The sequence below is a fragment of the Mauremys mutica genome, chromosome 12 (assembly GCF_020497125.1).
Source record: "Mauremys mutica isolate MM-2020 ecotype Southern chromosome 12, ASM2049712v1, whole genome shotgun sequence".
Lineage (NCBI taxonomy): Eukaryota > Metazoa > Chordata > Testudines > Geoemydidae > Mauremys > Mauremys mutica.
The window spans coordinates 72511254-72538846 of NC_059083.1; the positions used below are offsets into that span (position 1 = coordinate 72511254).

The 27593-nt window shown below is 42.1% G+C and overlaps 1 long non-coding RNA gene across 4 annotated transcripts in view; it reads left to right on the top strand.

Moving 5' to 3' along the window:
• Positions 1-27593, top strand: part of LOC123346471 — a 247359-nt gene that overhangs the window by 201777 nt on the left and 17989 nt on the right. The window contains exons 1-2 of one of the 4 annotated variants that reach the window (XR_006572997.1): positions 2105-2216; positions 8364-8412. The exons of 1 other annotated variant lie outside the window; for it this stretch is intronic. This is a non-coding gene — a long non-coding RNA (uncharacterized LOC123346471). Of the gene's footprint in view, positions 1-2104; positions 2233-7997; positions 8413-27593 lie in introns of those variants that run through there. 2 more of the 4 variants (XR_006573000.1, XR_006572999.1) reach the window with 2 other exon arrangements.

Genomic DNA, 27593 nt, shown 5'->3' on the forward strand with positions numbered 1-27593 from the left:
CTAAAAGCACATAGCGTTAAATGTTCCTTTCTCCAGAGTTACACTGTTCTTATCTTTATACTTCAAATTTCCAATGTGTAGCTAACTTCAGCCTTAAAGAAAAGAGACGAGCCAAGCTATTCTTAATAGTCACTGATTCCCATGCAGCCTAGTACGATATACATCAGACAGTGGGGCTGGCTAGTGAAAATCACTCTGTTTCTCTGAGCTGTCAGAGGAATCTGCAGAGACTTGTGTGAGTTCAAAATAATGAACTGAGACCTCGGGACAATTATTTATTCTCAAATTGGTGAAGTGCCATTTTCTTTTCAGTTCAGGAAATTAAACTCCCCAAAAGCCAGCTTGCTCTACACAAAATTAATAAAGCAAAGCATGCTGGCAATAACATACACATGTTTATTTATATGAGATGTCTTCAGTTAGCAGGAATAAGACGAGAAATTGATCCAAATGGCTGCACTCCAAGGGGATATACTCCCATTTCCATGTTGTTTCAGCTCAGAATCGATGGAACTTGAGTCCCTCTTTGAATGTATAAGGTTAAGTTCCTACTAATGCTCACTCTGCTAGCTCAACTTAATATTTTTCTTCATAATAGGTGGAGGACTTGGCTAGTCAAGTCTAGCAGGGAGTGGAATAGGACAAAATGGAGTTAGAGACTGAGGGCTTGTCTACACAGCAAGTTATTTTGCTACAGGCCAGGGTGGAAATCTACAGTGCGCCAGCTTGTGGCAAAGTAACATCCCATGCAGGCACTGCTACAGCTCACTGAAAGTCCCAGACTGTGGCTTAGTGTAAAAATAGATGATAGAGAGTTTGAAATGTCAGTTATTGGTCATCGGGGGTAACATACAGAGTATAGGGGGATGCTAATATTTTGATATTGGACAGCACATAACATATACAGTCTGCAATGTCCCCAATGTGGGGTATACGGTGGGTGAGATCAAGATACAGTCAGCAAGCAGTGAGGGTACATCACTCATACAACAGTTACAGACAGTCATGGGTATAAATAAGTGGGCCGGGTAATGGGGATAGGATGACCCTCTACTACATGCCACACAGTAGCTTGCTGTCTAGACAAGCCCTGACTCTTGGTCCTCCTTCCAGGGACAGTTTGAACCCATTATCTTTAGTTAAATCTGAACATGATTGAAATTGAGGTTGCATTTGTGAAAGTGAGGGCAGAATTCTGAATGTGTAAAGTTACACAGATTCAGGAATCTATTACGGTATTTCTAGAGCATTCATCACCATGTTATCTACGTATTGAATGAAACCTTGTTCAAAAGGTAAATCTGATATGCGACTTCCACTGTAGCCTGTGCGGTTAAATTCAGATGGGTGGAACACATGTAGCAGACGTGTTCCAATACCAACTTTCTCTAGTGATGTTATATAGTCAACCATGAATTCGAATCCAAGAATTAGAGGCCAGTGAATCATTTGCAAGGAAGAATTTGACTCTCTTCTCTTTTTCTGCCTGGCGAATATCCACAAATATGAGCCCCGATGTGTGTGAGGTTTTGGGGGATGGGGTGGAGTGCGTATCCATTATTTAGACTTCTTCAATAGCTGGCTTTTTGCTTCCCCCCTCCCCCCATCCTACAACTGTCTGGATTGGTTGCATATTTTAGAAAAGCGAGCTATGCTGCTCAGTTGTGATTGGTTATATAAATCTCTATACATTTCTTTTCCTGCACATTTATGCCAGTAAACTCGATTGGTTCAGTTTTCACAAGGAAAGCAGGGGGCTATCATGGTTCCTCCAAATAAATATTCATGGAGATTCTGTGTTTTGCATTTTTTCATAGGTGTAGTAGAAACAAACTTCTCTGGACAAGGCAGTCCCCCCAAAATGAATGGTAGGGAAATGAAAAACAAATAAAAGGAAGCACTTCCCCATAAGGTGTATAATCAAGCTGTGAAAACCATGGCGCGGATGTGAGAGTCAAAGGCTGTCGCTGAAGTTTAAAAAAGGCTAAATAATGAATTACCAATAACAACTTTTGTAATTAGGCATGCTAAGTTACGGGCATTCTAAGGTGATGTGCTGAGTTACCATGGTGATGAACACGGTATAAGGAACAGAATAGAATGGAATGGAGTGCTTCCAACTGAACTGCAGGAGAGAGAATCCACGGGCAAAGGAAAATAAAATCTCATGACAGCCATAAGAGGGGAAGAAGATTCTGAAAGCATATATGGTTACTGTAAGGTTCTTTTCAGGTGAAATGCAGTCTAAACTCTGTGTGTGTGTGTGTGTGTGTGTGTGTGTGTGTGTGTGTGTGTGTGTGTGTGTGTGTGTGTGTGTGTGTGTTATACACCCATTCTCTAAATATTTACACACTGGATGTGCTCCAGTTGAAGATAATGGCTAGATGGGGAGGAGGGGTTGGATAAACGGTCATAGTTTCTTTATTAAAAAGCCTGCAATAAACATTAGTTCAAAACAATTGATTAATACAGAATGTCGACATATTTTAAAGTTGCTATTTTGACTCGTATTTTACCATCAGACATCAACAGGCATGACAGCCCATACAGCGTGGAGAGAAAGTATATTTCAGGCGTCTGAAGACAGACAGGGGTCATAAACCTTCTTGCCGTTATCTTTTCCTCCTTTTCCTAATCCCTCCTTCTCTAATTAAACTTTCACAGCAAGGACAGTGGTTATTCATCCATGATAAAAACAACCCTGTCAAATTTCCCCTCTCATTCTATTACACTTAGGATTTCATATCCTTGGAAAAAATACTGTTAGTAACAGATTTCCCCCATTTTGGCTTTGAAATGTACCAATTTGAAAGACTAAGTAGGAGCTGCTCTAATCGCTTCAGAAATACGGGCTCTGTTCAGCAGAGATGCTTCTTCATTCTTTGTCTGCAGCTGTAGAGACTCTGGGGGCATCAGAGCAGATGCAGAGCCCAGTTTTGAACCAAGAAGAAAAAAACACACAAAAAAAGTATTTTTTTCTTCCCTGTCGATTGCTGTGACTGGATTCATCTCCAGACTGTCTGGAAACTGACTGTTCATCTCCAGACTGTCTGTTTTCTGCAGAAAAGGACCTGGAGATTACAGTGGACGAGAAGCTGGATATGAGTCAGCAGTGTGCCCTTGTTGCCAAGAAGGCTAATGGCATATTGGGCTGCATTAGTAGGAGCATTGCCAGCAGATCGAGGGAAGTGATTATTCCCCTCTGTTCAGCACTGTACAGTCAGGATGTGGACAAATTGGAGAGAGTTCAGTGGAGGGCAACAAAAATGATTAGGGGGCTGTGGCACATGACTTACAATGAGAGGCCGAGGGAACGGGGCTTATTTAGTCTGCAGAAGAGAACAGTGAGGGGGGATTTGATAGCAGCCTTCAACTACCTGAAATGGGGGTTCCAAAGAGGATGGAGCTCGGCTGTTCTCAGTGGTGGCAGGCCCTCTGCCAGGCTCAGGGTTCCCTTCTGACCTTAAAGTCTAATGAGTCTATGAGCTTGTAGCCAGGAGTTGTGGGGTGGGGAATGAGGCAGGCCCAGCCAGAGTGAGTCAAAGCATTATTGAAAGTTCATAACAGGAGTGGGATGAAAAAAACTGAGACTGTACGATGTGGAGAGGAAATGAAAATATGTAGCACTCCCATCTTTTTCAACACTGCTGCTTATACCCGTGCTAGCTCGGAGTGCAGTGTCTGTACTCTACGTGACACCATAAATATAGACATACCTTAAGAACTTGCCATCTAAATAGAAAACGCAGACTCAGGCCATATTGGTGCCGACCCTGTATACAAATGGGGACTTAGGCATGGAGAGAACAAGTGATTTCCCCAAGTTGTCTGTGGGAGAGCTGAGAATTGAATCAAGGTCTCCTGAGTCTGAGGCCAGTACCTTAACCACAGCACCATCCTTCTTCTACCTCTGTCAGGGTGCATCTTTCAGGCTACTTGCCTGAAACCCTTTTGGGGTAACTGTGCCTCTGACTCACTCAGTGTTCTGCTCAAGGGATGCCTCCTTAGATCTTAGGCCTCTAGCCATCACCCTTTTCTCTGGGAAGGCACCCATGTCCCTCTCCCTCCAAACAGAGGATTTAGGCTGCAGTCCCCCTGCAATTCACTGTGATTACCCCAGCAGCTTTGACCAGGCTCACCACCTGCAGTTTCACTTTTTTTTCCCCCAGGGACTATGACACCTGCATTTCCTGGTTTCCGTCACATGTAGAAGTTAAAGCATTTGGATACTGTTTTCTTCCAGTGGTTGTAGCCTTTTTACTCATATCTCGCAAATGCGGCTAGTTTCTACTGCATGAGACACTGTATTAAAACTAACTAAATAATATGGACTACCTTCTGTATCTGAATACCTCCCAGTGACCAGACAGCTTTCACCGACCTCAGTACTTTTATTTCAGGACAAAAGCACCACAGCAAAAATTGTGTGATAAAATAATCAAAAGTCTAAATGCATAGTAAGCTTACCAGAGGTCAGCCATCTTCTATGGGGGCTTGGTAAGTCGAAGTCCTTCAAATTCTTCACATAGGGTTTGCCCCTTGGTTAAAGGTTCATGTTAGCTGGTTAGATTATGATGAGGCCCCTCAGTCAATTGACGCTGAGACTTTATAGAGTTGAGGGGCCTTTATTTCCCAGACCTGCTGAAACAAGTAAAACCAGTCAATGCCCTTTCCCCCGGCAGGGTATGGGGTTCAAAGGCAGGATACCTGCATATCCAGCATTGGGAGTTTGCATTAATCAACCCCCAGAGATTCCAGATTCCACAGGAGAGTAGCCCAGTGAGTCATGGACACACACGTACATGTAATGCTTAGTGATACAAAGTTGTGTGACTATTCTGTGGGCCCATATTGTCTAACACGTCTCAATATTTTTTAGCCTTTGACGTTTGTATGCTTCCAAGGTCTGAATCTGTAAAATGCAGGTGAGATTTGTAAAGTGGATATAATAGTCTCAAAGTTATGCCTGTGTTTGTCACAGCAGGGATGCACAGATCATAGCAACGTGAAATGGAAGATGGGAAATTTGGGTTCCATTTTGGGCAATGGTTGTTGTTGTTTTTCTTTTCTTTTGACTTGGTTCATGCACTCCCAGAAAGGGGCTCAGGTTTGTTCCCATTGAATTCAATGGTAAAATATCTCCATCAACTCCAATCAGAGCAGGAGTGGGTCAAAATTAATAGGAGTCATGTGGCTCATTTTCTATGTACTTTACTGAAATTAACTTCTTTACTGTATCTCCATCCAAAGGCTCAGGCTCAATTTCCAGGGTTCAGTCCAGTTTTGATGGTAACTTACTGAAGTATAACTCCAATTATTTGATAGCAAGTGAAATGAAAGTCTAATTTTCAAATATCATTTCTAATTTCCGACACAGTTTTCAACTCTTCTCTCCTTAAAAATTCTGCCTTTCATGTAGTTTCTCTTATAATGATTTAATCTGTAGGGAGGCTTAACATATTCTCTTTGATATTCCCCCTCCCCCACCCCCACACCCAAATCTCAGTCAGAATGATCCCATAAACAACCTTAGACTAAAGTCTTTTGAAACACCTTCAGACTGTCTTTGATACTTTTAGGATGTAAATATATTTTTCTTAGTTTGATCCAGATGAGATATCAATGCATTGTAAGTTTCATACGGGTGCATTTTTTAAATATTTTTTTCTAAAATAAAAACAAAAATCTCTGTTCTTGATTTCTTAGGGTTAGTAGGTTCTCACCTAGTGTAATTCAATGAAGTTCCATTGACTTCAAAAAGAGTTTTATTTTGTTTTCTTAAATAAATTAGTGGTCCACTTGATGTTTGCTTGAAGTCAAAGGGAATATTTATGTGCTTACGGTTAAGCACATTCATAAATCCTTTGCTGGATAGAGGCCCTACACTAATTTAATCTTATTTCCTGTAAGGTATTTAGATATTGCAGTGACAGGCAAAAGTTCCAAACCCTCAGATAGACTTAACAATGTGAAAGTATTGAAAAAGATGGGAGTGCTACATATTTTCATTTCCTCTCCACATTGTACAGTCTCATTCTGCAGCTGCATTGCTTGACTGCCTAGAAAGTGATTGTGTCAGATATTAGCTGTATTGTTCAATTGTGAGAATTCTGACAGAGCAAGTATGAGTGTGTTTAACTTTGATATTTTAAAAAAGGATATTTTGGCAATTTTTACAATGAGTATTGTGAAAGTGCTTCCACTGACTGTTACATTAGGTATGTATCAATTTTTCAAAGTTAGGAAATACATTTTATGCCTTCAATTCCACTTGAGCTAGAAAATATTTTCAGTTGTTGGGTGAGAATGAATATTTTTTTAAATGGCTTATTTGGAAGCATTGGTAGAGAGGTATTTATAGAAATGTAAAAAAACCCAGCATTTACAGCAGTACAGAAGTTATGGTCTGGTGTGAAAGATGTAAAAAAATTACAATAAGCAAAGTAATGAAAAAAAATCAAATACAATCAGTAATTCCCTGAACAATGTCGTTTTTAAAGACTGCATAATTAAGAGCATTTTTTTGTAATCAGAGGAAAGAAACTCCAAAGAAATATAGCCCAATCCATTAAATGAGAGAACAAGACCTATACTATACTGTACTATACAATGAACTTATACTTAAAGAACTGTATTGTATCACAGTTGTTTATGATAGCTTAGGGTTTCCCAGATTTCAACAACATGAATCCAGGGGATAGCATGATTGGAAACCTCATTCATCCTAACTTATTTAATAATGGAGACGGGTAGGAAACTATTTTTCCATCCTAGGAAAAATGTTAAGATATTGAAATATTTTTTCATCCTGAATCAAGATGAAAAGAAAAAAATCTCAAAAACTTTCACGAACCAAAAATCTGAAATCATTTTCAGTTCATGTCAATTAGACCATTTTGTTTCAATAATTTCAAACTGTTTAATTTCAGTTTTGACTATTTATTTTTTTACTATGATTAGCTTACATTACCCAATGAAAAGTTAGTTAGAACCAGGATTTAGAAACTAAACATTTTTTTAAAATTCAGGTTTTTCTCAAATCAGAATGTTGAAATTGACCCATTCCCACAAAAAGTTTGTTTCGATAAATAGCATTTTCCAACCAAAAGAAAAATAAATAAAAATTTCCCAACCAACTTTATTCAATAACATTTGTCATTAAACCATTTTATCCATCAACTTTAGATGCTGACCTGATCACATTTTGCATATGGAGTTACATAAATGCGGCTTAGGTTGGAGAAGCGGGCACAATATGGAATGTGATGGAAGGCTTCTGCTCCACTGTTGCCTACCTTGTGTCCTGTGCAAATCCAAGCCTCTAGACTTCTAGTACTTAAAATTCTACTCCTGTAGAGCCCCTCATCTCCCATTGCTGCAAAAATTGCATCAATTTTGAAAGAAGTTTATGCTTGAACCAAGAGTTTGTTTGAATTTTCTAGAAAAGAGCTTTAGAAGTTAAACTGTCCAGAGACAAGAGTACAGGTTAGAATGCTGAAGACTTTTAAATTCTAGCTCCAGATCTCCCGCTGACTGGCTCTGATGATTGAAATCCTCTCCCCATTGAAGTAAATGGCCAAATGCCCCCTTCGGGCCTTGGAATCTATGAACTAAAAGTTTACGATATGCATTCTGCTTTAGCACCGATCCTGTATCACAGCTTTAACAAAGCTATAGCCAGACCTTAGTGTGTCCTGCTGTGGATAATATATGCGCTCCCTCTGCTTTAAACTTTTAATATCTGCTTTCTAGGAGTAAAGGTTCTACTTTTTGGACTTGTTGCCACCCTGGCAAAAGTGTAGGAATCAAATATGACTGATACAGGGATCAACTGTTCAATATTTAAAAACAAGTTATAAGCATGGATTATGACTATTAATGACATACTTGCATATTCATTTTTGCAACTCTGGGAAAAACTAGGTTGGCACTTGTCCAGAGCACTGCAAGACAGTCGTCAATTTTGAGAGTAATGCCTTTCTCCATTTCTGTTGCAGCTGTTTAAAAATTACCCCTAGTAAATTATTGATTGGACCAATAGAATGATCAACAAATCTTCTAATGCATCTCAGAACATGTAGAACCTGGGGCCAGATCCTCAGATGATGCCAGTCAGTGAATCTCCATGCAACGCAATGAAGCTAAACCAACCGCCACTAGCTGAGGATCTGTCTGCTGATCTGGAAGGGGGTGCCAGCAGTTTCTCCTGACCCTTTAAAACTATTTGTAGCATAACATGTTTGCAAGTCATTATTCTGATGTATATTTTCAAATTGTTAGCTATCTTTTAAAGTCATTACACCGCAGTGCATTCCCTATTGCAGCCTTGGACACATACACTCCTACCTCATCTTCCCCAACAGGTGAAATGAGTACGGCAGTGGTGATGGAAGAGCCCAAAAAAGATTCCTGGTAAGAATGCTCTAGGGGGGGAAACTAGAAACTAGAGTTTAAAATGTACTTTCGAATGGCACTGTTACTGGATAACATATCCAGATGCAGGATGCCTTTATAGTTTACTCCAAGACAGAGTAGATAATATCTGATCATTCCATGTATACAAAGCATCAGAAATCCTTCTGTCATTCAAAGTTTTACAAAGGAAATATAATTTGTGGGCATTCGTGTGCTGCATAGGCAGATGGAAGCACAGCAGGTAGATAAATACTGACATTCTCTTCCATGAATACTTTCAAAGAAAAGGTCAAAGATAAGACAGTGAGTAAAGCGAATGTAGATTAGGCAGAACATCTGTTTTAATAGGATAGTGAGGAAAATATTCATTGCTTTTCAAACAGAGTTCTGCTCAAAAAGTTATCCCTGGGCATCTGCTTCATTTTGAATTTCTTGCTGTTTTTAAAAAATAGTGTGAAAAGCACAATTAATGCCATGGGATAATTTGCCCATGTATCTTGTGATCACAAAATAAGAACATGCGTTAATTGGAGATGGGCAAAGCTGGCTCAGCAAATGTTTGGAGCTGCCAAATAAGAAGGCATAAAGTGACCTTGCCAGGTGTCCCCATCTTGCCAGTTGTCAGCTCTAGCAATAATATGGCTTCTGTACATTGGCCTGGAATGGAATCATGATTCTGAGTAAGGCTGATTGTCAGCTGCTGTTTCTGTATTCTGCTCCCAGAGGGGCACTGTCTTCTGCAGAGCAGAAAAAGCTAAGCATAATCACTCCACGGCCAATGCAAAAAGCAGTGACATGAATAACCCCACATTCATCCCTGGTGTAACCCCATTGACTTCAGTGCAATTTACAGTGCCAGTCAATATGGCCTCCTTTGTCTATTTTATATGGATAAAAACACATAATGAAACGTAATATACTTATGAAAGAAGTTTATATAATTTTCCCCATCTTAAACTGTAGCATTGCTATCAGGCTCATATGTTGCATTCAAGGTTGAATATGGTCAAAAGAACGTGGCACTCATGTGACCCACTACAATGATTGTACTTCATTTCTTTGATGTGCCAATTTTTGCTCGTCTCAGCTACCAATTTATCCTATTTCCCAGTGTGGTTTTATTTTATCAGAACAATCTTCCTTAACAGGTGAATAAACAGATGCCAATATTCAGGGACAAAGAGGGGAGGCACAAGCAGCAGTTAGTTGAATGGCAGTTGAAAGTCAATGGAAAATAAGTGCAGCACTGCCATTTGTGCCTTGGAAAACCTCCTCCCAAAATCATTCTTTTGTCTAGATCGGTTGTTTGAATCACAATACGGCATCCTTTGTTCTAACACCTTTGTCAAAAGTGACTACTGACGTTTGGGTGTCCAAATTAAGACATCATAAAGAGGCCTGATTTTTCACTACCTTCTTTCTCGGTATCTTCTCAAAATCAAGCCTTTGCAAGTTTTTCAGATGGGGGAAGCAAAATCAGTAGTCAGAACCATGGCCTTCATCTTAATATTGACGAACAGAGAAGAAAAGGCAGTAAGGTTGGCTCAGTTTATATTCTTTTCTTCTACAACAAAAGACCGTGATGTTTGTTGCCTTTTAATCTGAAAGTCAATTCATTTATATAGGCATATATTTCTTATTATTTATTTATATATCATATATGTGCACAGTGTGTGTATACTGACTACAATTTCAAATCCAGGAGAGAGGATTGGAAGGTTAGATGGATACAAGAGGCATGAAGTTTTCTCTGATGCACATCTCTGAAACCACCTCACTTTTTCTGTTGCACACACTCCTGCGAGAATAACACTTCCTACAAATTGCTGCTTTCATTTTTCACACACACACATTGCATGCAGGCAGCCTTTATCCTGCTGCCTATTTGAACCATATAATCAGCAGTAAATATGATCAGAACAACACAGTCCTTAACTCATGACCTTTTTACTAAAAGGTCCCATTTGATGTCATTGGGCAGATAATTATTAAGATTATACCAACACATTTTAATAAGGAGCCCATCAACATAGGACACACTTTGTATCATTCAATATAGCATTATAATTGCCTGAGGAAGTAAAAGCAGCAGTGAAGAGATTGTTCCATATAAACAGACAGGTGATGTATTCTACACCAATGGTTCTCAAACTTTTTTTTTCATGGACCACTTGAAAATTGCTGAGGGTCTCAGAGGACCATTTAATAATCTTTCCAAATGTTGTTTGTACCATTAGTTAACTATTGTAAAGCACTTTGGATAAAAGCGCTATATAAAAAAATCTTAATAATAATTAATATTTTTGTTCTACAAATAAAAGCAGACAACTCATATTTTAATATCAGTAGTCTTACCTTTCTAATGTGATGGATGTGCCCTCTCTCCCCTGCCACAGCAGCCCCCAAGCTGGGGCTGGGAAGGAAAGGGGTCTCTCCCTCTCTCTCCCTCCCCCCCCCAACAGCCACAAAGGTGGGCTGGGAAGGAAGGGGGGTCTCTCCTCTGCCACAGCAGCCACAGAGGTGAGGCTGGGAAGGAGGGCCATCTCTCCCCGGCAGCTGCAGCCCTGGAGCTGGGGAAAGTCTCCTCTTTCTCTGGCCGCTGCAGCCCTGCATGTCCCAAATGCCCTCCATCCCCTCTTCTCACCCCACTGCTCCCTCCCGCCTATCCCCTATTCCCACCAAGGCCACCACCTCACCTTGCCTGCACGGCTCCACTAATTAGGTGGGTGGCCCTTCATTCTCACACGTGCAGCGGCTCAGGCACGCACCTTAGAGGGAACTATCCGCGGACCACTTGAATGGAGCTGGTCTATGGACCAGAGTTTGAGAACCTCTGTTCTACACTATTGATGTTACATTCTTGTTTCTACTCTTCCCCTTGGCTCCAGTGACTCCTAACCAGAAGAATTAAACGAACGAGTCTAGTAAACTTTAAGTTTTACTGGAGTCTTTCCTTTGACTTCAGCAGTCTTTTGGCTCAGGCCTTTAATAAATAACAGTTACAATTAAAAGCAATCTTCCCTTTAACCCTTTGGAAAATCCAGGCCATTATGCCAACTAATCATCCTCCACAGATATAGTGTTTCAGACATTACTCTTATGTTTCTTCCCCTGGTTTCTAGACTGGTCCACATTTTGTTTTATGCTGCAGTGAGGCTGCCTCCAACCCTGATCTAATAATATCTGATATCGGGAGGCAGGTCTACACTACCACTTAAGTCAATCTAATTTGCGTCACTCAGGGGCGTGAAAATGACACACATCGAGCAACAAAAATTACAGTGACCTAAGCACCATCCACACTGGCACTATGCTGGCAGGTCAGCATCTCCCGCCGACACAGCTTCCACCTCTCGCAGAGGTGGAGTCGTTATGCCAACGGGAGAGCCCTCTCCAGTCAGCACAGAGTGTCTTCCCCAGACCAGCCGCATCGGTGAAGTTGCGCCAGTGTAGCCTTTCACATGTAGACTTGCCCTCTGATATCTAACAACTTCAGCTTGACAGGAATGATGCTGTTTTGTATTTGTATGAGAAACCTCTTGAAGTAACTGGCATCTCCTTGGAAGTTGATAGCTGCAAAATCGCTAGGCATTCTTCCTGTACAACAGACTTGCTACTGACCCAGTGCCCCAGTTGTAGTGGCAGGTGCTACTTTTGGGATGAGGTAAAACCAAGGTGTTCATTGGATGCAATCCGTAAATGTCCTGGTATTTTGGCAAGAGCTGGTGTCCTGACTGGTTTAAATGACTGCACTGGTCCTGCCTAAAGTTCCTTGAATAGCTCTTTGTTATCACTTGCGAGCCCTTTTTCAAAGGCTTCTGCTCTGATGTCTCCACTATTTAAAAAGTTCTCCTTGCTAAATGAGCCTCTCTTATTAAGGACCTGACATAAGTGGAGAAAAAGCTTTGCCCTTATACACTTCACAGTGCGGAGGGGTTCCCTGTTCAAAGAGTTTACATCAGGTGCCCTTCCTTTTAAAGCACTTCACATTGCTGTAGGTGCTGTCTGTCTTCAAAGTGTTTCACTTCCCATCACGAGGAGGGGCACCACCTTCAAAGGGCTTCGTTTAACATTACTGAAGGAATTTAAATGCATCAGGACATGAAAAGTACTAAAACACAGTTTTAAAATTTGATGAGCTCACTGGTTTTCAACTCCTTTTTTCTGAATGTCAAAGCTTCTTTCAGATAAACATGTCACAGAAGAATCTTTTTCCAAAGTGTATTCAAGAAAAGATACAGCACAGTCTTTCTTCCTCACTAAGTCCCTGACTCAAAATCCTTGGAGCTTCAGGATAGCATGTATACACTGCTCAGCATTAAGCACATATCTGAGTTTTTCTGCATTGGGGCCTACATACTGCCATTTCTAAAACCTTCCTTCTCTCCCACCCTTTATGTTCAGTTTACCTATTGCCTTTTTAACAGCCCATCATGCTCAAGCACTTGCTTAATTGAAGCGGAATTTTATAAGCTGCATCATTTATATTTTCACTCTGATCTTCCGTGTTTTGTTGACTATTCTGGAGCTCATTACAAAATAGCACACATAATGTTGTGAACTGGTGTCAGGTCCTAAGACCCCATGTGCACAGACAAAGCTATTCTTCTGACTCTCTTCTGCCTGCAGTGCAGGCCAGCTGAGTCTCATTTGCTTCAGCTCAGGGATATACAAAGATGGGGGGAAAACAACATTAAATGGGTCCTGCAAACAGACACTCTAGGAATGGCCAGCTTAAGAGAGGGATCAGTTTAGGTTTATAGCTTTGTTATTAAAGTCAAACATAAAGAAAAATCCTGGGGAGAGTTTTGGACGGTAACATAATGCAGCAGTTGTCCCAAAGTGGGTTGCGACCCCGTTTTAATGGGGTCACCAGGGCTGGTTTAGACTTTCTGGGACCTGGGGCCAAAGTCTGAGCCTCACCACCCAGGGCCAAAGCTGAAGCCCGAGGGCTTCAGCCCTGGGCAGCGGGACTCAGATTACAGGCCCCCTCAGCCCCCCCAGAGCAGTGGGGCTCAGGCAGGCTCAAGCTTCGGTCCCCCCTCCTGGGGTCATGTAGTCATTTTTGTTTTCAAAAGAGGGTCACGGTGCAATGAAGTTTGAGAACCCCTGATTCCTAGTGTGTGTGAAGTGGGGGTGAGAGTCTCACCTTCTTACATCCGAAGAAGTGGATATTCACCCACGAAAGCTCATGCTGCAAAACGTCTGTTAGTCTATAAGGTGCCACAGGATTCTTTGCTGCTTTTACAGATCCAGACTAACACGGCTACCCCTCTGATACTTGTCACCTTCTTACAAACACCTACAAAGAGCAAAATCCTCTTACATTGAAAGTAATAACGTTCACAACATGCCAGGAGCCGGAGGACTGAATCTGCTGTTCATAGACACTTATATCATATACGATGTTTTCAGATTCTGCAGTACGTACACTGGACGAGGGCTGGACAAAATCGTTTGATCTAATTCCACACCTGGGTTTCTGTCTGTTTAGGAAGGACTTTGAGAGACAAAACAGAGAAGGAAAAAAAAAAGTTGCCCCAAAAGATAGGTGAAAAATGTAGCAGAGCATGGGGAAGGTGTGAAATAAATATGGAGAGAGGAAAAAAAAAGAAGCTGCAGAGAAAAACACTCATCTAAAAAATGATAACTTCAGTCCTTTAACTGTTATAAAACCTTGATCCTGAAGCATCATCTGCCTCTCCTCTCTTTACAGAACAAGTGTAGAAAGCATGGCAGACTCTTCTGTTCCCTTATCCATCGTTTCCTCTTCTGCTTTGCCAGTGGTGCTGCTAAATATATACTCTCTTTGCTGAGACTTCTGGAACTCTGTAATTTCCCCTAAGCTGCAGTAATTTAATACCATGTTCATCTATTTATGGCACTGCATGAAACTTTGGTACTGGAGAATAGGTGCACACACAGCAACATCTAAGAAGTCTAACAACTGACTCCAGATCTCTGCGTGCACCTTTTGTGTGACTCGTGTTGACTGACCTGTCTTTTCTTTTGGTGCCTGTTCACGCTTCTCGTTGGTGGGGCACCTGCACATTATCTCTTTTTGAGATTTAACAAGCGATTGTTGATGTACATTTAACAGTGCTGACGCTCTGTGAGTTAAATGTACTTGTAGAGTAAAAACACACCTTCTTTAATGCAACTCTTTCCAGCCAGTTGCTGTCATGTTACCATTTCTGCATCCCCTTGAGGTGTGTGGGTGTGCGCGCATGCGCAAGATTTAACATTTTATTTGAACGTGCTGCATTGTGATATGGATTGCTGATGCAATGTTGTAATTATCAGTCCTTTTGTACCAGCAGGTCTGACACTCTCATCCGAAGAGCTGCAGCAGTCTGCACTTCATGCATTGTGGATATGACTTTCAGCCTGACCACTACCTAGCTTTCCTTAAATAACTGTAGCTGCAACTGATGTCGTTTAAGCCTGGTCTACACTAGGCGTTTAAATCGGTTTTACGCTCCTAAAACCGGTTTAAACCGATTTAACGCCACAACCGTCCACACTAGGAGGCACCTTATATCGATTTTAATGGCTCTTTAAACCGGTTTCTGTACTCCTCCCTAATGAGAGGAGTAACGCTAGTATCGGTATTACCATATCGGATTAGGGTTAGTGTGGCCGCTGATCGACGGTATTGGCCTCCGGGCGGTATCCCACAGTGCACCAGTGACCACTCTGGACAGCATTCTGAACTCGGATGCACTGGCCAGGTAGACAGGAAAAGCCCCGCGAAGTTTTGAAATTCATTTCCTGCTTCCCCAGCGTGGAGATCTCATCAGCACAGGTGACCACGCACAGCTCATCAGCACAGTTAACAATGCAGTCTCCTGAGAATCGTAAAAGAGCCCCAGCATGGACTGCATGGGAGATACTGGATCTGATCGCTATCTGGGGAGAGGATTCAGTGCTAACAGAACTGCGTTCCAAAAGACGAAATGAAAAAGTATTTGAAAGAATTTCTAAGGCTATGACGGATAAAGGCCACAGCAGGGACTCAGTGCAGTGCAGAGTGAAAGTTAAGGAGCTCAGACAAGCCTACCAGAAAACCAAAGAAGCAAACGGAAGGTCCGGGGCAGGTCGAAAAACATGCCACTTCTATGCTGAGCTGCATGCAATTTTAGGGGGCTGCGCCACAAGTACCCCACCCCTGATCGTGGATTCCGAGGTGGGGGTTGTAATCTCTGCCATGTCTGAGGATTATGCAGACGGGGAAGATGAAGATGAAGAAGAGGAGGAAGACCTAGCAGAGAGCACACAGCACTCCGTGAGCCCCAGCAGCCAGGAGCTTTTTCTCACCCTGACGGAATTACCCTCCTCCCAGCCCTCACAAGCCACTATCCCAGACAATGACGCCATGGAAGGGAGCTCTGGTGAGTGTACCTTTGCAAATAGCAAACATTGTTTTTTAAGCAAGCCTTTTTTAATGATTGATTTGCCCTGAGGACTTGGGATGCATTCGCAGATAGTATAGTTACTTAGAAAAGTTTGTTAACATGTCCGGGGATTGAGAGGAAATCCTCCAGGGACATCTCGATGAAGCGCTCCTGTAGGTACTCCAGAAGCCTTTGCAGAAGGTTTCTGGGCAAGGCAGCCTTGTTCCGCCCACCATGGTAGGACACTTTACCACGCCATGCATGTAGCAAGTAATCAGGTATCATTGCGTGGCAAAGCATAGCAGCGTATGGTCCCGGTGACTGCTGGCATTCAAGAAGCATCCGCTCTTTATCTTGTTCTGTTATCCTCAGCAAAGTGATATCGTTCAGGATAACCTGGTTAAAAATCAGGAATTTAAGTAAGGGGGGTGGCCATTTTTCTACTGGGTTCGTGGACTGCATCAGCTTAAAAAAAAAACTTTCCTGCACTTAGCGAAGCGGGGGGAGGGGAGGAGTGAAATGCCGATGATCTTTTCTGTGTTTGGTCACCGGCGATCTTCCCCAAGCTACCAGACACGCAGTGGGTGGGGGGGTGGGAAGGTTGTTGATTAGCAGGGAGCTAGCGTGGTATTAGCCATGCGTTGGGGGGGAGGGGTAAATCACTACAGAAGCCGAAAGACGGTGGCTTACCATGGCCGCATGCAAGCTGAATTCTGATGCCTGGACCTGTGTCTGTGAGATCTGTAATCCCAGAGCTGCAGGCACTCACTATTAAGATGAAAAATGCGACCTTGTAGGGAAATCACATGTGCTAGGTGAATAGTGCTGTTCACTGTGAAAGAGTATAACCATTGTTCTGTAAAATGTATCTTTCTAAATATTTATCTCCCTCATGCAGCTGCAAATTTTTCAACCATCCCTCCTCCATCCCAAAGGCTAGCACAGATAAGGCGGAGGAAAAAGAAGACGCGAGATGAGATGTTCTCGGATATTATGGAAGTTACACGCAATGAAAGAGCTCATCTGAATGAGTGGAAGGACGTGGTATCAAATTACAGGAAAGAGGCCAGTGAACGTGAGGACAGGAGGGATGAACGTGAGGACAGGAGGGACAACCGAGATGAGAGGTGGCGGCAGGAAGACCGGCAGGAAAATCAGCGGTGGCGGCAGGAAGATCAGCGGTGGCGGGATTCAACTCTGGGGCTGCTGCGTGATCAAACTGACATGCTCCGGCGTCTTGTGGAGCTTCAGGAACGGCAGCAGGATCACAGAGTGCCGCTGCAGCCCCTGTATAACCACCCTCAACCCTCACCATGTTCCACATCCTCCTCACCCAGACGTGTAAGAACGCGTGGGGGGAGGCTCCGTGCACCCGTCCACTCCACCCCCGTGGACAGCCCAACCAGAAGGATGTCGTTACTGTGAATTTTTTTTAATGGCCTTCTCCATCCCTCCTATCCTCCTCCCAAACCACACCCTTACTTCTCTCCCTCTTTTTATAATGAATCAATAAAGAATTCATGCTTTTTAAATGAGAGTGACTTTATTTGCATAAGTAAGCTGTACTCGAAGGGGGAGGGGGAGTTGCTTACAGGGACTGAGTCAATCAAGGGGGTTGGGTGTTCATCAACAAACACAGCAGTTACACTGTACCCTGGCCATTGATGAAGCTCGTTTTCAAAGCTTCTCTGATGCGCACCACTTCCTGGTGTGCTCTTCTAATCTCCCTGGTGTCTGGCTGCGTGTAATCAGCGGCCAGGTGATTTGCCTCAGCCTCCCACCCCGCCATAAAGGTCTCCCCCTTACTCTCACAGAGATTGTGGAGAATACAGCAAGCAGTAATAACATAGGGGACATTGGTTTGGCTGAGGTCTGAGCGAGTCAGTAATGTCCGCCAGCGCGCCTTTAAACGGCCAAATGCACATTCCACCACCATTCTGCACTTGCTCAGCCTGTAATTGAACAGATCCTGACCACTGTCCAGGCTGCCTGTGTATGGCTTCATGAGCCATGGCATCAAGGGGTAGGCTGGGTCCCCCAGGATAACGACAGGCATTTCAACATCCCCAACTGTTATTTTCTGGTCTGGGAAGTAATTCCCTTGCTGCAGCCATTTAAACAGAGTAGTGCTTCTGAAGACGCGAGCGTCATGAACCCTCCCTGGCCATCCCACATGGATGTTTGTGAAACGTCCCTTGTGATCTACCAGTGCTTGCAGCACCATTGAAAAGTACCCCTTCCGGTTTACGTACTGGGTGCCCTGGCACTGCGGTGCCAAGATAGGGATATGGGTTCCATCTATCGCCCCCCCACAGTTAGGGAATCCCAGTGCAGCAAAGCCATCCACTATGGCCTGCACGTTTCCCAGAGTCACAACCTTTCGTAGCAGCAGCTTAGTGATTGCTTTGGCTACTTGCATCACAGCAGCCCCCACAGTAGATTTTCCAACTCCAAATTGATTCCCGACTGACCGGTAGCTGTCTGGCGTTGCAAGCTTCCACAGGGCTATCGCCGCTCGCTTCTCTACTGTGAGGGCTGCTCTCATCTTGGTATTATGGCGTTTCAGGGCAGGGGCAAGCAAGTCACAAAGTTCCATGAAAGTGCCCTTACGCATGCGAAAGTTTCGCAGCCACTGGGAATCGTCCCACACCTGCAACACAATGCGGTCCCACCAGTCAGTGCTTGTTTCCCGGGCCCAAAATCGGCGTTCAATGGATAGAATCTGCCCCATTACCATCAGGATCTCCAAAGCGCAGGGGCCCGCAGTTTGAGAGAATTCTGTGTCTACGTCCTCATCACTGTCATCACCGCGCTGCCGTATCCGCCTCCTCCTCGCCTCGGATTGAAGGGCCTGGTTCACCATAGACTGCACAAGAGTGCGCGAGGTGTTTAAAACATTCACGATTGCGGTATTGAGCTGAGCAGGGTCCATGCTTGCTGTGCTATGGCGTCTGCACAGTTCACCAAGCAAAAAAGGCGCGAAACGGTTGTCTGCTGCTCAGGGAGGGAGGGGTGAGGCTGTACCCAGAACCACCCGCGACAATGATTTTTGCCCCATCAGGCACTGGGATCTCAACCCGGAAATGCCAAGGGGCGGGGGAGGCTGCGGGAACTATGGGATAGCTACGGGATAGCTACCCACAGTGCAATGCTCCAGAAATCAACGCTAGCCTCGGACCATGGACGCACACCACCGATTTAATGTGTTTAGTGTGGCCGCGCGCACTCGATTTTATAAAATCTGTTTTACAAAACCGGTTTATGCAAATTCGGAATAGTCCCGTAGTGTAGAGGTACCCTTAGACTCTTAACACTGATTGCACCTGCATATGAGATACTCGAACAGCTAAACTTTTGAAACAATTCAGTAGGGCTCCGCTTTGGCACAGGATTCTACCCATGAATTTAAGTTGGAGGATTAGGGTCCTATAGATGGTTTTAAATTTTTGCAAACCATTCTTCAGTTCACTTGGAAGTTTCATGGCTCTTTGCTGATAGTGACAATTCAGCAACAGGAAATTGAATTGCAAACTCATACATGGAAGGAAGATTTTTTTTTCCTGAAGGGACATTTAGATGCAACATCTTTGGTGTTATCAGGGCATAAGAGAATCCAAATTCTAAACTTGCGTGGATTGCTCAAGCACCTCTCAGTATTTTCTCTCAGGCAATCACATTATGATGCATAATGAGAAACCATAATGATATAAATATTTAATTCTTTTTACTAGGTTCTAACCAGTAGAGATATGTAGGCATCATTAATTTTCAAGAGCTATTTTTTTCATTCCCTTTTAATTAGTAGAGTAAGGCTGAGATGCTAGTACATAATTGATAAATGATGTTTTTAATTGTGTATATCTGATTATTTTTGCATAGTTACATTAAATGAGTTAAGTGTCATTACTTCTTTTCTAATACAGCTCAGGAGCAATATGGGTATATAGTAATATTATACAGACTGGTCTCTTGAAAATATTAAAGCGTTTTACAAAGGTGGATAATATTATCTGCCTTTTATTGATAGGGAAACTGAGGCTCCAACAGGTCAGTGCCTACATTTTCAAAAGTGTCTAAAAGTGATTTTGAGGGCCTAATTTCTTGGGGGCCTGCCTTGATAGTCTGGTTGTCAGAAGTGGCACGCACCCACAGTTCTTATTGGCTTCACTGGACTTGGGGGTTGATGTTCACCATCTCTGAAAGATGAAGTCTTAGCGCATCAACTTGGGCCTTCAGAAACTGAAAAAAAAAAAATAATGGTGTAATGGGGTGTCCCCCCTCATACACTTGCAGGTAAGGTAAATGAGGGCCCAGAAGGAGGGTATTTAACCAGAAAGGCCACAGCTGAGGGGAATCAAGCAGGCAAGTAATCTGCTGAGTGGAAAAGGGAGCCCAGCTGTGGAGGAATGACATATAAAGATAGGAAATTGGAAGCAACGAGGGCTGCTGGGAAAGAGTGGACACTCCCAGGAGAAGGAGAGGAGTGTTTGGAGACTGCATGGTGTGTTGGATGCAATCACTCCCTGGGAAGAGGGTGGAGGCTTTGGGAACTGGTAGACCAAGAAAAAGAAGGGGAACCAGTGGTAGGAAGCAGCCCAGGGAAGGAGCAGTGAGGGTAGAGCGAGAGAGCCTGGAGAGCTGAGCTGAGGGTCCCTGGGCTGGAATCACGAGACAAGGCAGCTCCAGGTTCCCTTAACAGCCACCAGGTGAGTGGCATCGAGGCAGTGAATAGGAAGACTGCCTAGGACTGCTGAGGAACTATACCCCAGAAGGGGGAACTTTGAGTGACCTAGCCAGAGGGCTGAATCGCGGAGAGGACGCTGCGGTTCCTAAGATGGAGAGGGGCTGTAGATCAGGCAGACAGTTGGTGCAACAACATGCGAACTCCGGAAAAGGGTGTCAACTGAAGGAGCTAATCCACAGAGTGACCAGCAGGAGGCGCCACAAGTGGTGAGTGGTGCATCCTGTGACGTCGATTATGTACAAAAGGTGGGCCTATGATTTTCACACTTCACACAGGTGGAAGGGAGCTGAGTCCAGAATAGAACTCAATGGTCATCCAATTCCACAAACTTTAGACACACCACATCCCATGGCACAGTAATAAATCTGGTTATATTTCTTATGTGACACTGGCCAACAAGAGTACTGCCTTCCTGTAGAGTGACCAAATATCCTAAGGTGAATTGGAACAAGGGTACAAGATACATCGAGGTGGCAGTCGGTACTAAGCTCTCAACCAGAGAAAACTAATTCTTGGTAGAAGATGAATCCATTAATAGAAGTAAATGATTCCATTTGGGTGGAAAATACACTTACTATTTTGAAATATGTTACTGGGTTTAAAATGTTAATAATCTCTGTTGTACAAGTCTCCAAAGCAAAGGAGAGCTGTCCACTTGTCGATATCAAAGGTATGCCCACCATATTCCCATTAAACCATTTTTTCATAGCTTTTGAGGTGTGTAATATAAGGATCTGGATGAAGTATCAGAGTTCAATGACCTTTTTTTTTTTTTTACATCATTTGGCAACAACCTCCTCTAGACTGAAGTGTTTGAAAACTAAAATACCTGAAATAGCCATGATCTGTTGACCTTCGGGACAGGCTATCTACAAGGTGCATCTATTTCTGAGGGCTGTCAAGGAAGGTGGGGTTTGTTGGGGATCAGATCTGCATTGCTACAAGCACTTTAAAAAAACCCAAAACGCTGGTTTCCTAAATTGATACAAACTTTGTGGATTGTGCTAAAAACACACTCCACTTCCCAGGCTACCCAAACAACTGACAGAAAAACACTATGATAAAAGGTCAGATGAGTAATTCTCTAATAAGGTGGTAGAGACACTGTGTACAGTGGTTAAGTGGGTTGGCTAGCTATCATATGTCATCAGAACTGCTAATAAGTTACACATACAGTACCTGAAAACGTAATCACTTCAGAGTTAAACAATAGACCAGCTGAGTCACTCATCCACTAGACAGGCTTTACCCAGTACATTTTATATGAATGGATTTTCTAACAGAAAACTGCTGCCCACTCAGAACCTAATGCTGTGAAGAGCTGAGAGTCTCCATTGAGGTGCTCAGCACCTTCAGACTTTGACTGAAGTCAATCTCCTTTGAGGTACTCCGCACTCCTAGAATCAGTCCGCTAATGTAGGAGTGCGGGCTTCAATTTAGCAGTCCGTCTCTATTCAGCAAAGCACTTCCTATCTAGGAAATCACCTAAGCAGGTGCTTAAATGCTTTGCTTATTTAGAAATTAGGAGGATATCTATTTCTTTGTGCAGGTAATATTATACATTCAAACCTGACTGACATTTATCCTTCAATTTCCTCACATGTAAGATTAAGCATAAGGGATGACAGTGTATATTTTAACCAGATTTCTGTGGTGTTTGATGGGGCCAGACACACGTGCTTGATTTTGACATGTCACCTATCGATAGCAGGTTAACCTGGAGAGAAAAATGAGTGATACTCTAAATAATTGGAGTTAGCTTTAAAACAAAACAGGCTAAAGACAGGCACATTTCACTGATATTATATACAGCTTATGTTATAAACAGCTGAAATTTCAACTTTAGTGTACCATTGTGTCTTAATGTAATGACAGTCTTCTTCCAATCAAATTGAGTCCAGTGCTACGGAAAATAAAATATTCATTAGATATGTTATTAGAAAAATAAATCACACTTTATTGAGGCACTTTGTTTTCTGTATTCTCTAAAGGTGCTTGTAATACTGCATCATGCTGCAAGATGCTATGTCAAGCAGGCTGTTTAGAGTTTCTTGTATAGATTTTGTCCCCCTCTAATTACTTCTATGAGTCCCACAGTGCAAGGGAAAGCACCCACAAATGATCCAGTGTAACACATTGTTTAGATTTACATTGTGAAGTACAGAGAGACTTGAGGCCTGGATCGTATTCCTATCATCCAGCTAGGATATGAGCCAGATTCCGAGTCTTGAAGGCATGGGGGAATTGCTCAATGCGGGAAGTAAACTGGCAAACTTCTTGGTGTGACAGCTGACTTCTCCACTGTCTCCAGAGTGCTGGGTGGCATGTTGGAGCGACAGCTGGTTTAAACTGGGAATGTCTATTTCATGGGAAATTTTGACCGTTTGAAAAAATATTTTTTTTAATTCCCAGAAATTTTGGGAATGTATGACAAAAATTTGTTTAAAAGCTTTTTGCTTTGGAAAAAATGAAATTGTATTGAATTTTTTTTCATTTTCAATGTTTTTATTTTTCATTTTTATAGTAATTATATTATTTTTACATTATTTCATTAATTGTGCATAATATGGTGTTGTGTCATGTCACAATGACAGTCATGTTATTACATATCATTCAAAATATTCTATTAATTTTTTATGTTTATATTTTAAACATCATTAAGGGCAGCTGTTACTTAGTATCTATTGAACCATCTTATTTTATTTTCTAGATCAGTGTCTCCTGTTTGTGTTGTAATGAAACAATTTGACACCTTGTCACTTTGATCTAGAAAATAAGTTAAGATGGTTCAATAGGTACTAAGTAACAGCTGCCCTGAATATAAGAATTACAGGAGCAGCTGTTTTCAATAGCTAGGAAGAATGATTCCAGACATACACAAGGCTATTGGAAATAACTGGTCATCTAATTAGTACATCTTATAAACAATTTCACACAAAAAATGGTTATACCGAAATGGCATTTTGAAATGGAAAATTGTTTCAGTGAAAAATTTCCTGACTGGCATTAGTTGGAATAATGAGTGCATATATGGTCCTGAGCTGGTAGGGAAGTAGCCACCTGTAGGTATCCAAAAGGGGCTCAGGAGAAAGCCCTGAATGTTAATCTTACGCTAAATTTCAGTGCAGAGCCCAGTGTTTCCCTACCTGTTGTTAATTGTATAGACTTGACTCTTTAAAACTATATGGAAGCTAAATCAATTGCAGGTCTGTTGGTCAATTGCCAAATGCATAGTGAGTCTCTGATACAGTCTGTTCTACTAAAAATAAAACTACAAACCAACCACCAAGATATACCTTCATCTATCTTCTAGACAGTTTGCATTCATCAGAATAATTCTTATTAATAAATAAAGGGAACAAATTTTCTCAAAATTAGTTTCATTGAAAGTACTTTTTAAAAGGTAATCCCTTAAAAGGGTTACAGTTGTTTGTGTCTGATCTCCCACATAGTGTAAGGGAAAAAATAATTACCTTATTTGTATGTTTGCTGACTTCTCCCTCTCTTTTTTACATCTGAGAATCTCTAATGCAACAGAAAGTGATTGTTTTCTTTTAGAGGTGTTTAAAATAATTGTCATTGCTTCCCTGGGATTTTTAAAGCACATGTCCTTGAATTCACGGACCTCCGCGGCTAATGATAAAGAAAATGATTTTCTTTAGTATTTTGGATCATAATGGGCAATGTTTTATTTGTTTTAATTATTGCAGACAAGCTCTGAGTTCAATCTGAATGTAAACATTGCCTTTGAATATAAAATTGCATCACAAAGCACAGAGAGACATGTAACCAGCCTTAAGAATATACATATTTAGATTAATTAATGACCTACCTTATGATGGAATTATAGCATTCAGTTAATTACTCCCAAATAAAGGTGTTCTTAAGTGTATACTGAGTCAGCAACATCACATTGCACTCTTCAGGATTCACTTTCCAAGTGCAAGACTAGATAGAAGTACTAATTTGGGCTAAAACAGAGAGAGAATTCCAATGTGCTATACTTCCTAGAGCATAGATGCCCCTTAAAATCTGCCCAAGCAACCAGTAGACATGTATGTTGTTGCAAGCCAGAAAGTACCCATTTCACATTTGTCTAGTCCAGAGTAAGCTTAACAAAGGTAAAAAAGCTGCTTTTGCTACCATTGGCACTAACCACCACCAGTTACTAAATATTGCCTATGGATGTTCTTATTAGGCACCGTGTAGATTTATAGTTTTAGACCCTGTTTCAAGAAATAATCCTTAAAGAGGAAAGCACTTAAGCACATGCTAAAGCTTTTAAACAGATGCTTAAGTGCTTTCCTGAATCGGGATGGATGTAAGCACATACTTAACTGTTTTTCTGAATCAGGACTTTAATTACTAAATAATGGTGTACCACTGTGTTTGAACCCTGGCACCCCACCAGGTATGAATGATGCTAGGTATATTACAAAGGCACAAAGACATCATTTAGATATTAGAGCTTGTAAAAAAGTAGAGGATTTCATCAAACATTCATAAAATTTTGACTAGCTCTATTAGCTACACAGTACAGTAAACAAACAGGATGAAATCCCAGCCCCATTGAAATCAGTGGGTGTTTTGTCATTAACTTCAAAGGAGCCAAGATTTCACCCTCAGTGGGTATCTAATCTATAAAACAGTAATGAAAAGTTACAAAAATGTAACTGATAGAAAATCTCTGGGAATTTTAAACTCTGTTAAACAAATATACCCATGTGAAGAGGGAGTTTGCCAAAGGCTATAATCCCCCAAGAGTACTCTGGTAGCTTTCAGTGGCTTTAATTTTTGAGATCATTCATTTTAATATATAACCATATATCCATTTTCACCTGAGTTCTGCTGCAGTTGTTTTAAAAGGGAAACCGCTACCTCTATAGTTATTGTCATCTATTAAGAAATATCCTTCTGACTTCAGGAGTTTGGGTGTCTATATTTTTGTATATCTAACATATAGGTGACCATATATATTGACTTCAACAGAGCGATGCCAGTTTACATCAGTCAGAATCTAGCATTGTATTCATAGCTATCAGATTTGGACAGCCCAGGAACTTCCTATTTCAGGTTTCTCTCCCCTGCAGTACTGCTGTTTTTCTGTTTGGTCACGGGGTGTAGCACTACGGTTACACTGACGAGAATTTAATTTCTGAAGCACTGTGCACCACTGTGTCACAGATGGAGATTTAAAGGTATTGCTCTGCCAGCAGGCTGAACACAACAAAGCAGAGAAGGACTGTGTATGTGCTGGGGAAGCTACCCTGGCAAGGGAGCTGTACAAAGCATGGATTAAAGTTAGAGAGGAAGGGAAGAGTGGCAACTCAGGAATGAAGATAAGGACTAGAGACACACAAGATGGTATTTCAAAAAGGTTTAGGTTAAAGGATCCTATACTCTTCTTCAGTGCCACAGGCAAAGCAGCATCTCTGTGATCTGAAGGTCCTACGGGTGTGCAGTATATTACATGTCACAGTATATTGTCATCAGGACATAATGCAACTGAGCATCAGTGTGTAGGCATGCTGGGGAAAGTTAAAGACAAAGTGAAATCTTAGACCAGGAATTTTCCATGGTTTCCATTTCCATAGTGTCAGACTACGGTCTAATACCATGCATTTATGTGACACAGATGTACGTTATCCATTTGTAATAATGAATATTATTGCAATATGTATGTAAATATTTTATATATTTGATCGTATCCCTCTATTTTATACTTTGTCTTTTTCAGTGAAATCTTAGAGAGAGGTACCATGTCTTTATGTAATAATAATAGTGATACCAAGTTCTTCTGGAGCACTCTCCGTTCACAGATCTCAAAGCACTTTACAAAGGATGCAAGCATCAGTGCTCGAGTCATGAACACTCCAGAACACATTTCTGGTGCTTTTTTTTTTTTAGAAGGCGAAACGGCATTCCTGGCTTCTGTTAATCTTGCTGACTGGATAGCATCCTCCAAGCCAGCCTGTGCTGGTGCCAGGCTCAGGTTGGGGTGCTCAACTGCAGGCCAGTCCAGCTATTCCGGCAGCAATTCAGCGGAGGGTCCCTCACTCCCACTCGGAGCGAAGGACCCTCCTGCTGAATTGCCGCAGAGCACGATCACTGCTTTTTTTAAAATTATTTTTTGGCTGCTTGGGGCGGCAAAACCCCTGGAGCCGGCCCTGAGTCAGGTACAGTTAGTAGGGAGGCAGGGATGGGATGGGTTCTGCAGGCAGTCACACTCTCAACCCCTGGCCCTTCCCAGCTCCATCAATGCCTGAATCTTCTTTCCATCTCCCCCGCTTCCACCCCTAGTCCCCTTCGCTCCCTCCCATGGCTTCCCACTGCCCTGTGTTCCAGCATTCCTTTTTTTAGGACTCCGGCACTGGTATGTATTGGTTCCCCCATTTTTACGTGTGAAGAAACAAAGACACAGGGCACTGAAATGACTTTGCCAAGCTCCCACAGCAGGTCAGTCAGTGATAGGAATAAAGAAAGAAAGAAAACCCAGGTATCCAGGAAGAGTCCCAGCTTCACACTCCATCCACTCAGACATATCTTTGTCCAGCAGCTAGCAAAAAGTGGTCATGGTTATGACTGAGTGCTCTTCCTGCTACTTCACTATATATAGTAAAGGTGGCAGAAGTTTTCTCAATTTTTTTTTTGCCAATGAACATTTTCATTTGATATTTTTGTCTTTTAAAACATTTTGATTTTTTTTGTAAAATCTTATTCCTGTGTTTTGATAAATAATAATTAGCTCATCTGTCATATTTCCGGGCATTCTAATCTGTCCTGTGCTAGTGCTTTCTTTGGATTTGCTGAGCTGCTGTGGCATAAAATGGAAAAATCTTACTAACTGACCTATTAAAATGTAACCCTTAGTCTTTAGCAGGGTTTTTCAAAAGAACCCAAGGGAGTTAGGTGCCCAGTTCCCATTCAATTCCAATGGAACATGAGCATCTAACTCCATTAGACTCTTTTACAAAACCTAGCCTTTATCTTTCAGTTATTAAGGACACAGGCTTTAATATATTGTGGCACACTACCATTTT